The sequence below is a fragment of the Porites lutea genome, chromosome 5 (genome assembly GCF_958299795.1).
Source record: "Porites lutea chromosome 5, jaPorLute2.1, whole genome shotgun sequence".
NCBI classification, from domain to species: Eukaryota; Metazoa; Cnidaria; class Anthozoa; order Scleractinia; family Poritidae; genus Porites; species Porites lutea.
The window spans coordinates 44280678-44293177 of record NC_133205.1 but is presented as its reverse complement, the minus strand read 5'-3'; the positions used below and the strand labels follow the sequence as shown (position 1 = coordinate 44293177).

General features: G+C 47.2%; 10 non-coding genes across 10 annotated transcripts; 4 read left to right on the top strand and 6 right to left on the bottom strand.

The window, feature by feature from the left end:
* The first annotated feature begins 5288 nt into the window (after nucleotides 1-5288).
* On the top strand, nucleotides 5289-5407 carry LOC140939631 (5S ribosomal RNA). Its single transcript, XR_012165964.1, has one exon. It is a non-coding gene; the product is annotated as a 5S ribosomal RNA (ribosomal RNA).
* An 893-nt stretch (nucleotides 5408-6300) lies between these two features.
* Nucleotides 6301-6464, bottom strand: LOC140939887 (U1 spliceosomal RNA). Its single transcript, XR_012166205.1, has one exon. It is a non-coding gene; the product is annotated as a U1 spliceosomal RNA (small nuclear RNA).
* Nucleotides 6465-6703: 239 nt separating this feature from the next.
* Nucleotides 6704-6895, bottom strand: LOC140939411 (U2 spliceosomal RNA). Its single transcript, XR_012165767.1, has one exon. It is a non-coding gene; the product is annotated as a U2 spliceosomal RNA (small nuclear RNA).
* Nucleotides 6896-7373: 478 nt separating this feature from the next.
* On the top strand, nucleotides 7374-7492 carry LOC140939630 (5S ribosomal RNA). Its single transcript, XR_012165963.1, has one exon. It is a non-coding gene; the product is annotated as a 5S ribosomal RNA (ribosomal RNA).
* An 893-nt stretch (nucleotides 7493-8385) lies between these two features.
* Nucleotides 8386-8549, bottom strand: LOC140939886 (U1 spliceosomal RNA). Its single transcript, XR_012166204.1, has one exon. It is a non-coding gene; the product is annotated as a U1 spliceosomal RNA (small nuclear RNA).
* A 239-nt stretch (nucleotides 8550-8788) lies between these two features.
* On the bottom strand, nucleotides 8789-8980 carry LOC140939410 (U2 spliceosomal RNA). Its single transcript, XR_012165766.1, has one exon. It is a non-coding gene; the product is annotated as a U2 spliceosomal RNA (small nuclear RNA).
* A 478-nt stretch (nucleotides 8981-9458) lies between these two features.
* Nucleotides 9459-9577, top strand: LOC140939629 (5S ribosomal RNA). The gene has a single exon (XR_012165962.1). It is a non-coding gene; the product is annotated as a 5S ribosomal RNA (ribosomal RNA).
* Nucleotides 9578-10470: 893 nt separating this feature from the next.
* Nucleotides 10471-10634, bottom strand: LOC140939885 (U1 spliceosomal RNA). The gene has a single exon (XR_012166203.1). It is a non-coding gene; the product is annotated as a U1 spliceosomal RNA (small nuclear RNA).
* Nucleotides 10635-10873: 239 nt separating this feature from the next.
* LOC140939409 (U2 spliceosomal RNA) lies at nucleotides 10874-11065 on the bottom strand. Its single transcript, XR_012165765.1, has one exon. It is a non-coding gene; the product is annotated as a U2 spliceosomal RNA (small nuclear RNA).
* A 478-nt stretch (nucleotides 11066-11543) lies between these two features.
* On the top strand, nucleotides 11544-11662 carry LOC140939628 (5S ribosomal RNA). The gene has a single exon (XR_012165961.1). It is a non-coding gene; the product is annotated as a 5S ribosomal RNA (ribosomal RNA).
* The last annotated feature ends 838 nt before the right edge of the window (nucleotides 11663-12500 follow it).

Below are 12500 nucleotides of genomic sequence, written 5' to 3'. Positions count from 1 at the left end.
AGAATCTCTTATGGAGGACCAATGGCGAGAAAGACTAAAAGAACTACTTAGTAAAGGGGACCAAAACCTGGGGAGGACCGGGAGGGAACAGTGACGCTTAATTATCTCCTTATAGATAGACTTGGAGTCAAATGTAAAAGACCCAGGGAAACTGCAAGACTTAAGAAGATCAATCATGCGCGAATAAAACTTGGATGGCGAAGCCGCGCTAGGTGTACGAATATCCCGCAAGGCAGACCACTCGGGGCGAAGGGACGACAAACGCGAGCCGCAGAAATACCGAACGAGATAAAAACACTTAAAACTAGGATCCGATAGAGATTTAACGAAGGAAGATAAGCGCAACGCCTGTCCTTTAGACCAAAAGTCTATTAAACCAAGGCCCCCCTGATCCGGAGAGCACACGATCGATCTTCGAGCAACAGGTTCTAATTTAGCGCCCCATAAAAAAGGCCAGATCAAGCTATTATACCTGTCAAGCGCCCATCTCGGGGGAACTAAAACACGCGACAAGTACAAAAGCTTGCTCAAACCTAAAACATTAAGAATTAACACTTTACCAACAAACGACAATGACCTCGATTTCCACAGAGACAGACAGTTATCAAGCTTAGACAGGCGCGGTTCCCAGTTGTCTCTCTCAACTGGGACCGTACCAAAAACAACACCCAAAATTTTCATTTTGTTAACCCACTTGAGGCCAAGAGGCTGGTCAACGCGGTCTTTCCAAGACCCCAGCCACATGGCCTCCGTCTTCGAAAGATTCAATTTAGCCCCGGTACCACGCTCATATAACTGAATCTCCCTAAAAAGATTATGAAGAGACACAACGTCCTTAACCAAGGACGTTGTGTCATCGGCATACTGACCAACTTTGAACTGCAAGCCCTGAGCACCCGGGAGTAAAAAACCTTCAATATCATTACAGGCTCTAATCTTGCATGCAAGAACCTCAACACACAAGATATAGAGCATTGGTGAAAGGGAGTCACCCTGCCTAACACCACGCGCAATCGGTATCATATCAGAAAGGAAGCCGTTTACAATCACTCGCATATTAGCGCCATTATACAGGGTGTGAATACAATTTAAAAAGGAAGGACCGAAACCAAGATGTCTTAAGAGATTTAGAAGAAAAGTTCGATTGACACGATCGAAAGCTTTCTCCTGATCTAGGCTGACGAGAATACCCGTCTCGCCAGTTCGCTCAATGTGATCTAAAACGTCGCGCAACAAAAACAAGTTGGAAGCAATAGATCTCCCAGGAACAGAGCAAGTCTGGTCCGGGTCAACAATGGAATCTAGAACCTTAGAAAGTCGCAAGGAGATAGCCTTCGAACAAATCTTATAATCTACATTTAGAAGAGATATTGGACGCCAGTTTTTCAAATTCCTCCGGTCGTCCTTCTTATAAACTAATCGAGTGATGCTAGTTTTCATAGAGTCACAAAGCTCAGACTCGCGCAGGCCTTCATTAAAAACCTCAACTAAGAGGGGGCCGAGGCGCGACCAGAAAGTTAAATAAAATTCTGCCGACAAACCATCAGGGCCGGGGGCCTTGTTGCGATTGGACAAGCCAACAGCCTCAGTAGCTTCGTCCAGCAACAAAGCCCCCTCGCAAACATCACGATCATGATCCGACAAACGGCGCGAAACGAACGACAACAAATGATTTTGTGTTTCTAAATCAACAGACTCCTCAGCAAAGAGAGAGGAATAGAAACTTTCGTGAGCTTTTACTATCTCAGGTAGAGTAGACACCTCAACACCATCAGAATTAAGGACAGAGGAGACGAAACTCTTCTCAAACTTTTGAGAAGCTAACTTAAGGAAAAACTTAGTAGGGGCTTCGCCCTCTTCTAGCCATTTTGCTCGACTTCTAATTTTTGCACCCATATACTCCTCTGTCATTAAGACTTTAAGAGAGCTCTCCAAGTCCGCAATTTCAGACTTAACAGAAGGATCACCCGACACTAGACGATGTTTCAAAGCAATCAAGCGGTTAGTTAACGAGACTCTCTCGTCAGAGAGGTCTCTACGCTTTTGCTTTGAAAAGGCAATAGATTCAACTTTAATATCTTTCTTAAGGGATTCCCAAAAGGAACCAGAGGAAGAAAAGGTATGTTTAAACAATAAAAAACGATCAATAAGAGCACGAATCTTCTCGCAATAAGACTCGTCCTCTAAGAGAGAATTATTTAATTTCCACACTCCAGGGCCATACTTAGAAGAAGCTTCGAGAACTAAGTCAATAAAAACAAACTCGTGATCCGAAAAAACACAAGGAGAAATAACACACGACTTAACTGATGAAAGGAGGGACCTTGCAACAAGAAAAGTGTCTAAACGACTAGCAACTGAAGAATCTGAATTAAACCAAGTAAACTGGCGGGTTCTGGGATGCGAAGCTCGCCACGCATCCCTTAACAAAAAACACGATTTAAGGTCAGACAAGTCAGAACTAATAGAGACGGTGCCCCCAAACTTATCTGAGGAACCGTCATAACAGTTGAAATCGCCACCAACTATCAGCGAAGAGTGTGGAAAGAAGTACAAATGGACCGACTGGTAGAAGACTCGTCTATCAGCCGGTACAGTTGGAGCATACACATTAACTAAATTAATAGACTGGGAATCAATTTTAAGTAATACACTAAGGACCCGACCCTCAGTATCCTTTTTCCAAACAGAGAGATTATCTTGTAGACTACTTGAAAGCAAAATGGCCACGCCACCCCGTCTCCCGACAGCCGGGGACCAAAAACTGGGGCCCCGCCACCGGGAAGATAGGGAATTAATGACCCGTCTATCAGAAACCATCGTTTCCTGGATAAAACAGAAATCTAGATTCTCTTGACCAAAACAACGAACAACTGACGAAAACTTTTCATCACTCAAACCGCGAACGTTAATCGTTAGACCTTTGAAAATGGAAAAAGTTTACTCAGGCGGGTCCTTACCTCTATTAGATCTCACTCCTGGCGGGTTGGGCCTGGTTGCCTTGCGCACAGGAGCAAAAGAATGGGAAGCTGATGCCTTTCGGGTCAGGTTCTTCCTCCGCTGACCCTTCTTCCGGGAAACACGTTTCCAAGCCGTCGCCAGCTGCTGGGCCTCTAAGGGGGGGACAGAATCCCCCATATCATCATCATCACTATTCTCATCGGGTTGAGCCAGATCCAAAGCAGGACCATCGGAGGGAGACGGCAAGACAACTTGAGCGAGGGCGCTGTCAGAGACAGATGGCATCAGCTCGGGAGATGCAGGAGGCATAGCGACCTCAGCGAGGGCACTGTCAGAAATAGAAGGCACTGGATCCTCAGGTACGGAAGGCATCTGGCCAAGAACACTATCCGAGACCGAGGGAATAACAGACGCGGAAGACGGATCAGTAAAGAGAGGAACACTAGCAGGAGGTGAGGGCGTAGGCGATTCAGCAACATCAGTAGAGCCAGGCTGACTCACAGGATCAGCGAGGTCAGCGTGGGGAGCACTTGTATCACTAGTTTCGGCGGTATGAGTAGGACGCTCCACTGGGGTAGAAACAGGATCCACGGGGTTCGACCCGGCAACGGTATCTGGAGACAGAGACGCAGAAGGCGGGGGGCGACGATACCAAGAGTGTTGGCAGTCAATGGCCATGTGGCCCTCCTCCTTGCATATACAGCATCTGATGTCTTCGGGGCACATCCTCGAATGATGCCCCACCCGATCACAATTAAAACACACAGAGTTGCTGCAATCCTTGTAGAGATGATCCCTCGAATTGCAACGGCGGCAAGTAGTTGGTTGGCCATCATACTTCACCCGAATTTGGTACTTTCCAAAACGAAGAAAACAGGGAATATGAGTATTGAGCTCCATGCGTAAGTGTCGCAAGCCGTTGAAGACGTCAGGGTAGCCCTGCACCTTGCCACGGCGTGAGGAGAAGATCCGGCCATAACGGCTCAAACGATGTTCGAGGGCAGAATCTGGCAACTCGTGCGGCGCATCGTAGACCGTAACAAACAGTAGACGGCGCGTACCAGGGTGAGTGACGTAGTGGCCACGGCGGACGATAAAAGAAGAACGACGCAGAAACAGATCGCGGTACTTCTGTAGCGCAAATGTAATCAAGACATTACCGTTGGGCGATCGCTGTAAGCAACGAACAGCAGAGGCAGGAATCCCATCAGTAAGTAGGGCGTCAAAGATGTCTTTGGTGGTGAAAGACGCTGACGGGGCACTAAAGAACGCAGTATATGGCCGATCCGGCATCACATTCTCCCTGCTGAAGTGTTCCTTCTCAAACTCGGAGAGGTAACTGGGACGGTAAGTCACTTGTTCAGAAGCTTCCTCCGCCGGCAGGTTTTTCTTGGCAGCAGAACTGTACAGGGCACTAATTCGCGGTACATCACGATCGGACTCACTACGACGTTCGGAGACCGTTACTAAACCATCAGACTCATCGCTGGACTCACTACTGGACAATTCAACATCAGACGCTTCGCCACTATCTCTTGCCACTTCGCCACCATCACTTGCCACTTCGCTACTAACACTTGTCACTTCGCTACCATCTCTGGGCACTTCGCCACCATCGTCGACCACTTCGCTCCAATCAGCATTGGGCTCCAACATCATGGAAAACGACCCAAGTCGTTTTAAGAATCGCTTTAACGATAAATTTGGGGTGGGGGGCACGGCGTTCCCGCCCGGCCGGTACTTAGCACAGCCCCCACAAACAAACAAGAAAAAAGCCAAACACGCAAAAAACGAACTTTTGAACGTCCCACAAGTAAGAGAACGCTTAGTCAAAAGGCCGAAAAGCGATGCCCCTTTAGGTCCTCCGGACCTAGGGTGGTTGGCTCCTTCCCCATCCTAGATATGGTGGTTGCAATACTGTCGCATCCCATGATGCATCTGGCACTCTATGCGAGGACAGGGGGATATCATTGGCTCAGTCCGAGCACAGATACTCGGCCAAGCTCTTCGGGACACTACAGTGTGTATAGACAGAGATCAAATAGCGTCTACAGGGTACCCAGGCCCTAACAGCTCGGCCATTAACCTATAGGAGGACAGGGAACACCAAAACGAGGCAGACTGGGACCGCTTACTAGGCCCTAAGGGGTTTTTAAAGCCCGCCAAGCTCCGTGTAAGTGGCCAAATCAATTTATTTACAGCTACAAAGGAAGACTTCACAGCCTGTTTTGTAGGTCAGGGTTGCCTGAGGAGGGTAATGAAGTAATGCCTCGCTTACATGTTCACCATACTCGGTATAAGAAGTCAAATTTTCTCTCTTTTCTCTCGCCTACGACCATACCACAGGGAGAACACCGGTTCTCGTCTGATCACCGAAGTTAAGCCCTGTCGGGCGGGGTTAGTACTTGGATGGGTGACCGCCTGGGAATACCCCGTGTTGTAGGCTTCTTCTTTTCTTTTATTTTTCGTGGAATTTTTTCATCATTTTTGCTGTTTTACCGCTTGCTGGAATGTACCTCTGCTGTCAGTTTTAAAGTTACGCCGAATTATTCTTCGAAGTAATCAAGTTGTGGGGTCATTTTTTTCTCATAATAATATAGCTGGGACACAGAACGCGCGTTGGTTCGAGAGCGCGCGGTAATGTTCCATTTTGCTCTGTGACTTCAAATCACCGCTTGTGACATCACTTTTTTCAAATCACAGCTTCCACAAGTCTACGTTCGCCTTTCAGTGCAACTACAGGCCGAGAAAACGGCCGCGAACGCCAGAGAAACAAGCCAAAAGGCCAAATACAACACAAGACCGAGTCCGTTAGCATTTGTTATTAACGGCTCGCTCGACAGTTTAAATTAAACGCCGAAACCAGCGCCGTGCAGTACAGACCGACGAGAGAAAAGGCGAGTTAAATATACACAAGCAAACAACTTCTGAATCAAAGCTATGCTATGAGAGAAGTGTTGTACTCACGGTATAGACGGATGTTTATGATCCTGCTTGCTTGCTTTTCAACCGTCGACCATAATCCTCCTTCTTGAACATACATCTCTGGCGACTTTCACTTCACCTTTGAGAGAGTAAGACATTTCAGTCTCTACTCTGCTTTTTAAATAACATACTAGCTTAGCTACAAATCAACTTCAACATATTCCAAGATAATTTACCTTCTTTCTTGGTCCCCGGAGACTTCTCTTCTTCTCTTTCTCTGTGCTGTTTTGTTTGTATCGATCGATCACCTGTATGTGAAACAATCACACGCGCGCACGTTACCAGTTGTATCATTGGCGCGCGCGTTTTTCAATAACCTGTGAACCGCGCTAGATACAATAATTACTACTAAACCGGGGACTAGCGCGAACGCAGGTCCCCACTACCAGAAATTATACGCTCGAGTTACCCACATTTGGGGTAATCGCAAGGGTCAACCCAATCGAAGTGCAATGAGAGGGCCTCACCTTGAGAGGACTGCCTCCTTGATCACAGTGCCTCCCGCGTCAGGTAAGTATGAAAAGCTAGGACCAACGGCCGGCAGCGGAAAAACTGCTTTCCTCTTAGGGCCCTTGTGGTAACTGCGCAAGTCCAGACGGCCACAGGACTCCAGTTATGTGACCGACGGCTCGCCTAAATAGAAGCCTGACGCGGGGGACACCAGTGAGCCACAGGGTACCCAGATGTTGAAAAAACAAGCACAGGAAAAAAATATAGAAATATATGTCTCTTATTAATTGAATATTTCTTCCCCAAGGGGAAGTGGGCCGCACTCGGAGGTAGTGCTATACCGAGGCAACCCGTGGCTGGGACGAGGCAAGCCTCCTTTCCACAGCCCAATTCCAAAAATCAGTTTAATATATGAGCTGCTCAATGAGCAGCGTATCAGATATTAAGCTGATAAGAACAGATACTACACTTGATCTTAGCCAAAAGGCCGAGAAGCGATGGCCCTTTAGGTCCTCCGGACCTAGGGTGGTTGGCTCCTTCCCCATCCTAGATATGGTGGTTGCAATACTGTCGCATCCCATGATGCATCTGGCACTCTATGCGAGGACAGGGGGATATCATTGGCTCAGTCCGAGCACAGATACTCGGCCAAGCTCTTCGGGACACTACAGTGTGTATAGACAGAGATCAAATAGCGTCTACAGGGTACCCAGGCCCTAACAGCTCGGCCATTAACCTATAGGAGGACAGGGAACACCAAAACGAGGCAGACTGGGACCGCTTACTAGGCCCTAAGGGGTTTTTAAAGCCCGCCAAGCTCCGTGTAAGTGGCCAAATCAATTTATTTACAGCTACAAAGGAAGACTTCACAGCCTGTTTTGTAGGTCAGGGTTGCCTGAGAAGGGTAATGAAGTAATGCCTCGCTTACATGTTCACCATACTCGGTATAAGAAGTCAAATTTTCTCTCTTTTCTCTCGCCTACGACCATACCACAGGGAGAACACCGGTTCTCGTCTGATCACCGAAGTTAAGCCCTGTCGGGCGGGGTTAGTACTTGGATGGGTGACCGCCTGGGAATACCCCGTGTTGTAGGCTTCTTCTTTTCTTTTATTTTTCGTGGAATTTTTTCATCATTTTTGCTGTTTTACCGCTTGCTGGAATGTACCTCTGCTGTCAGTTTTAAAGTTACGCCGAATCATTCTTCGAAGTAATCAAGTTGTGGGGTCATTTTTTTCTCATAATAATATAGCTGGGACACAGAACGCGCGTTGGTTCGAGAGCGCGCGGTAATGTTCCATTTTGCTCTGTGACTTCAAATCAACGCTTGTGACATCACTTTTTTCAAATCACAGCTTCCACAAGTCTACGTTCGCCTTTCAGTGCAACTACAGGCCGAGAAAACGGCCGCGAACGCCAGAGAAACAAGCCAAAAGGCCAAATACAACACAAGACCGAGTCCGTTAGCATTTGTTATTAACGGCTCGCTCGACAGTTTAAATTAAACGCCGAAACCAGCGCCGTGCAGTACAGACCGACGAGAGAAAAGGCGAGTTAAATATACACAAGCAAACAACTTCTGAATCAAAGCTATGCTATGAGAGAAGTGTTGTACTCACGGTATAGACGGATGTTTATGATCCTGCTTGCTTGCTTTTCAACCGTCGACCATAATCCTCCTTCTTGAACATACATCTCTGGCGACTTTCACTTCACCTTTGAGAGAGTAAGACATTTCAGTCTCTACTCTGCTTTTTAAATAACATACTAGCTTAGCTACAAATCAACTTCAACATATTCCAAGATAATTTACCTTCTTTCTTGGTCCCTCCCCGGAGACTTCTCTTCTTCTCTTTCTCTGTGCTGTTTTGTATCGATCGATCACCTGTATGTGAAACAATCACACGCGCGCACGTTACCAGTTGTATCATTGGCGCGCGCGTTTTTCAATAACCTGTGGACCGCGCTAGATACAATAATTACTACTAAACCGGGGACTAGCGCGAACGCAGGTCCCCACTACCAGAAATTATACGCTCGAGTTACCCACATTTGGGGTAATCGCAAGGGTCAACCCAATCGAAGTGCAATGAGAGGGCCTCACCTTGAGAGGACTGCCTCCTTGATCACAGTGCCTCCCGCGTCAGGTAAGTATGAAAAGCTAGGACCAACGGCCGGCAGCGGAAAAACTGCTTTCCTCTTAGGGCCCTTGTGGTAACTGCGCAAGTCCAGACGGCCACAGGACTCCAGTTATGTGACCGACGGCTCGCCTAAATAGAAGCCTGACGCGGGGGACACCAGTGAGCCACAGGGTACCCAGATGTTGAAAAAACAAGCACAGGAAAAAAATATAGAAATATATGTCTCTTATTAATTGAATATTTCTTCCCCAAGGGGAAGTGGGCCGCACTCGGAGGTAGTGCTATACCGAGGCAACCCGTGGCTGGGACGAGGCAAGCCTCCTTTCCACAGCCCAATTCCAAAAATCAGTTTAATATATGAGCTGCTCAATGAGCAGCGTATCAGATATTAAGCTGATAAGAACAGATACTACACTTGATCTTAGCCAAAAGGCCGAGAAGCGATGGCCCTTTAGGTCCTCCGGACCTAGGGTGGTTGGCTCCTTCCCCATCCTAGATATGGTGGTTGCAATACTGTCGCATCCCATGATGCATCTGGCACTCTATGCGAGGACAGGGGGATATCATTGGCTCAGTCCGAGCACAGATACTCGGCCAAGCTCTTCGGGACACTACAGTGTGTATAGACAGAGATCAAATAGCGTCTACAGGGTACCCAGGCCCTAACAGCTCGGCCATTAACCTATAGGAGGACAGGGAACACCAAAACGAGGCAGACTGGGACCGCTTACTAGGCCCTAAGGGGTTTTTAAAGCCCGCCAAGCTCCGTGTAAGTGGCCAAATCAATTTATTTACAGCTACAAAGGAAGACTTCACAGCCTGTTTTGTAGGTCAGGGTTGCCTGAGAAGGGTAATGAAGTAATGCCTCGCTTACATGTTCACCATACTCGGTATAAGAAGTCAAATTTTCTCTCTTTTCTCTCGCCTACGACCATACCACAGGGAGAACACCGGTTCTCGTCTGATCACCGAAGTTAAGCCCTGTCGGGCGGGGTTAGTACTTGGATGGGTGACCGCCTGGGAATACCCCGTGTTGTAGGCTTCTTCTTTTCTTTTATTTTTCGTGGAATTTTTTCATCATTTTTGCTGTTTTACCGCTTGCTGGAATGTACCTCTGCTGTCAGTTTTAAAGTTACGCCGAATCATTCTTCGAAGTAATCAAGTTGTGGGGTCATTTTTTTCTCATAATAATATAGCTGGGACACAGAACGCGCGTTGGTTCGAGAGCGCGCGGTAATGTTCCATTTTGCTCTGTGACTTCAAATCAACGCTTGTGACATCACTTTTTTCAAATCACAGCTTCCACAAGTCTACGTTCGCCTTTCAGTGCAACTACAGGCCGAGAAAACGGCCGCGAACGCCAGAGAAACAAGCCAAAAGGCCAAATACAACACAAGACCGAGTCCGTTAGCATTTGTTATTAACGGCTCGCTCGACAGTTTAAATTAAACGCCGAAACCAGCGCCGTGCAGTACAGACCGACGAGAGAAAAGGCGAGTTAAATATACACAAGCAAACAACTTCTGAATCAAAGCTATGCTATGAGAGAAGTGTTGTACTCACGGTATAGACGGATGTTTATGATCCTGCTTGCTTGCTTTTCAACCGTCGACCATAATCCTCCTTCTTGAACATACATCTCTGGCGACTTTCACTTCACCTTTGAGAGAGTAAGACATTTCAGTCTCTACTCTGCTTTTTAAATAACATACTAGCTTAGCTACAAATCAACTTCAACATATTCCAAGATAATTTACCTTCTTTCTTGGTCCCTCCCCGGAGACTTCTCTTCTTCTCTTTCTCTGTGCTGTTTTGTATCGATCGATCACCTGTATGTGAAACAATCACACGCGCGCACGTTACCAGTTGTATCATTGGCGCGCGCGTTTTTCAATAACCTGTGGACCGCGCTAGATACAATAATTACTACTAAACCGGGGACTAGCGCGAACGCAGGTCCCCACTACCAGAAATTATACGCTCGAGTTACCCACATTTGGGGTAATCGCAAGGGTCAACCCAATCGAAGTGCAATGAGAGGGCCTCACCTTGAGAGGACTGCCTCCTTGATCACAGTGCCTCCCGCGTCAGGTAAGTATGAAAAGCTAGGACCAACGGCCGGCAGCGGAAAAACTGCTTTCCTCTTAGGGCCCTTGTGGTAACTGCGCAAGTCCAGACGGCCACAGGACTCCAGTTATGTGACCGACGGCTCGCCTAAATAGAAGCCTGACGCGGGGGACACCAGTGAGCCACAGGGTACCCAGATGTTGAAAAAACAAGCACAGGAAAAAAATATAGAAATATATGTCTCTTATTAATTGAATATTTCTTCCCCAAGGGGAAGTGGGCCGCACTCGGAGGTAGTGCTATACCGAGGCAACCCGTGGCTGGGACGAGGCAAGCCTCCTTTCCACAGCCCAATTCCAAAAATCAGTTTAATATATGAGCTGCTCAATGAGCAGCGTATCAGATATTAAGCTGATAAGAACAGATACTACACTTGATCTTAGCCAAAAGGCCGAGAAGCGATGGCCCTTTAGGTCCTCCGGACCTAGGGTGGTTGGCTCCTTCCCCATCCTAGATATGGTGGTTGCAATACTGTCGCATCCCATGATGCATCTGGCACTCTATGCGAGGACAGGGGGATATCATTGGCTCAGTCCGAGCACAGATACTCGGCCAAGCTCTTCGGGACACTACAGTGTGTATAGACAGAGATCAAATAGCGTCTACAGGGTACCCAGGCCCTAACAGCTCGGCCATTAACCTATAGGAGGACAGGGAACACCAAAACGAGGCAGACTGGGACCGCTTACTAGGCCCTAAGGGGTTTTTAAAGCCCGCCAAGCTCCGTGTAAGTGGCCAAATCAATTTATTTACAGCTACAAAGGAAGACTTCACAGCCTGTTTTGTAGGTCAGGGTTGCCTGAGAAGGGTAATGAAGTAATGCCTCGCTTACATGTTCACCATACTCGGTATAAGAAGTCAAATTTTCTCTCTTTTCTCTCGCCTACGACCATACCACAGGGAGAACACCGGTTCTCGTCTGATCACCGAAGTTAAGCCCTGTCGGGCGGGGTTAGTACTTGGATGGGTGACCGCCTGGGAATACCCCGTGTTGTAGGCTTCTTCTTTTCTTTTATTTTTCGTGGAATTTTTTCATCATTTTTGCTGTTTTACCGCTTGCTGGAATGTACCTCTGCTGTCAGTTTTAAAGTTACGCCGAATCATTCTTCGAAGTAATCAAGTTGTGGGGTCATTTTTTTCTCATAATAATATAGCTGGGACACAGAACGCGCGTTGGTTCGAGAGCGCGCGGTAATGTTCCATTTTGCTCTGTGACTTCAAATCAACGCTTGTGACATCACTTTTTTCAAATCACAGCTTCCACAAGTCTACGTTCGCCTTTCAGTGCAACTACAGGCCGAGAAAACGGCCGCGAACGCCAGAGAAACAAGCCAAAAGGCCAAATACAACACAAGACCGAGTCCGTTAGCATTTGTTATTAACGGCTCGCTCGACAGTTTAAATTAAACGCCGAAACCAGCGCCGTGCAGTACAGACCGACGAGAGAAAAGGCGAGTTAAATATACACAAGCAAACAACTTCTGAATCAAAGCTATGCTATGAGAGAAGTGTTGTACTCACGGTATAGACGGATGTTTATGATCCTGCTTGCTTGCTTTTCAACCGTCGACCATAATCCTCCTTCTTGAACATACATCTCTGGCGACTTTCACTTCACCTTTGAGAGAGTAAGACATTTCAGTCTCTACTCTGCTTTTTAAATAACATACTAGCTTAGCTACAAATCAACTTCAACATATTCCAAGATAATTTACCTTCTTTCTTGGTCCCTCCCCGGAGACTTCTCTTCTTCTCTTTCTCTGTGCTGTTTTGTATCGATCGATCACCTGTATGTGAAACAATCACACGCGCGCACGTTACCAGTTGTATCATTGGCG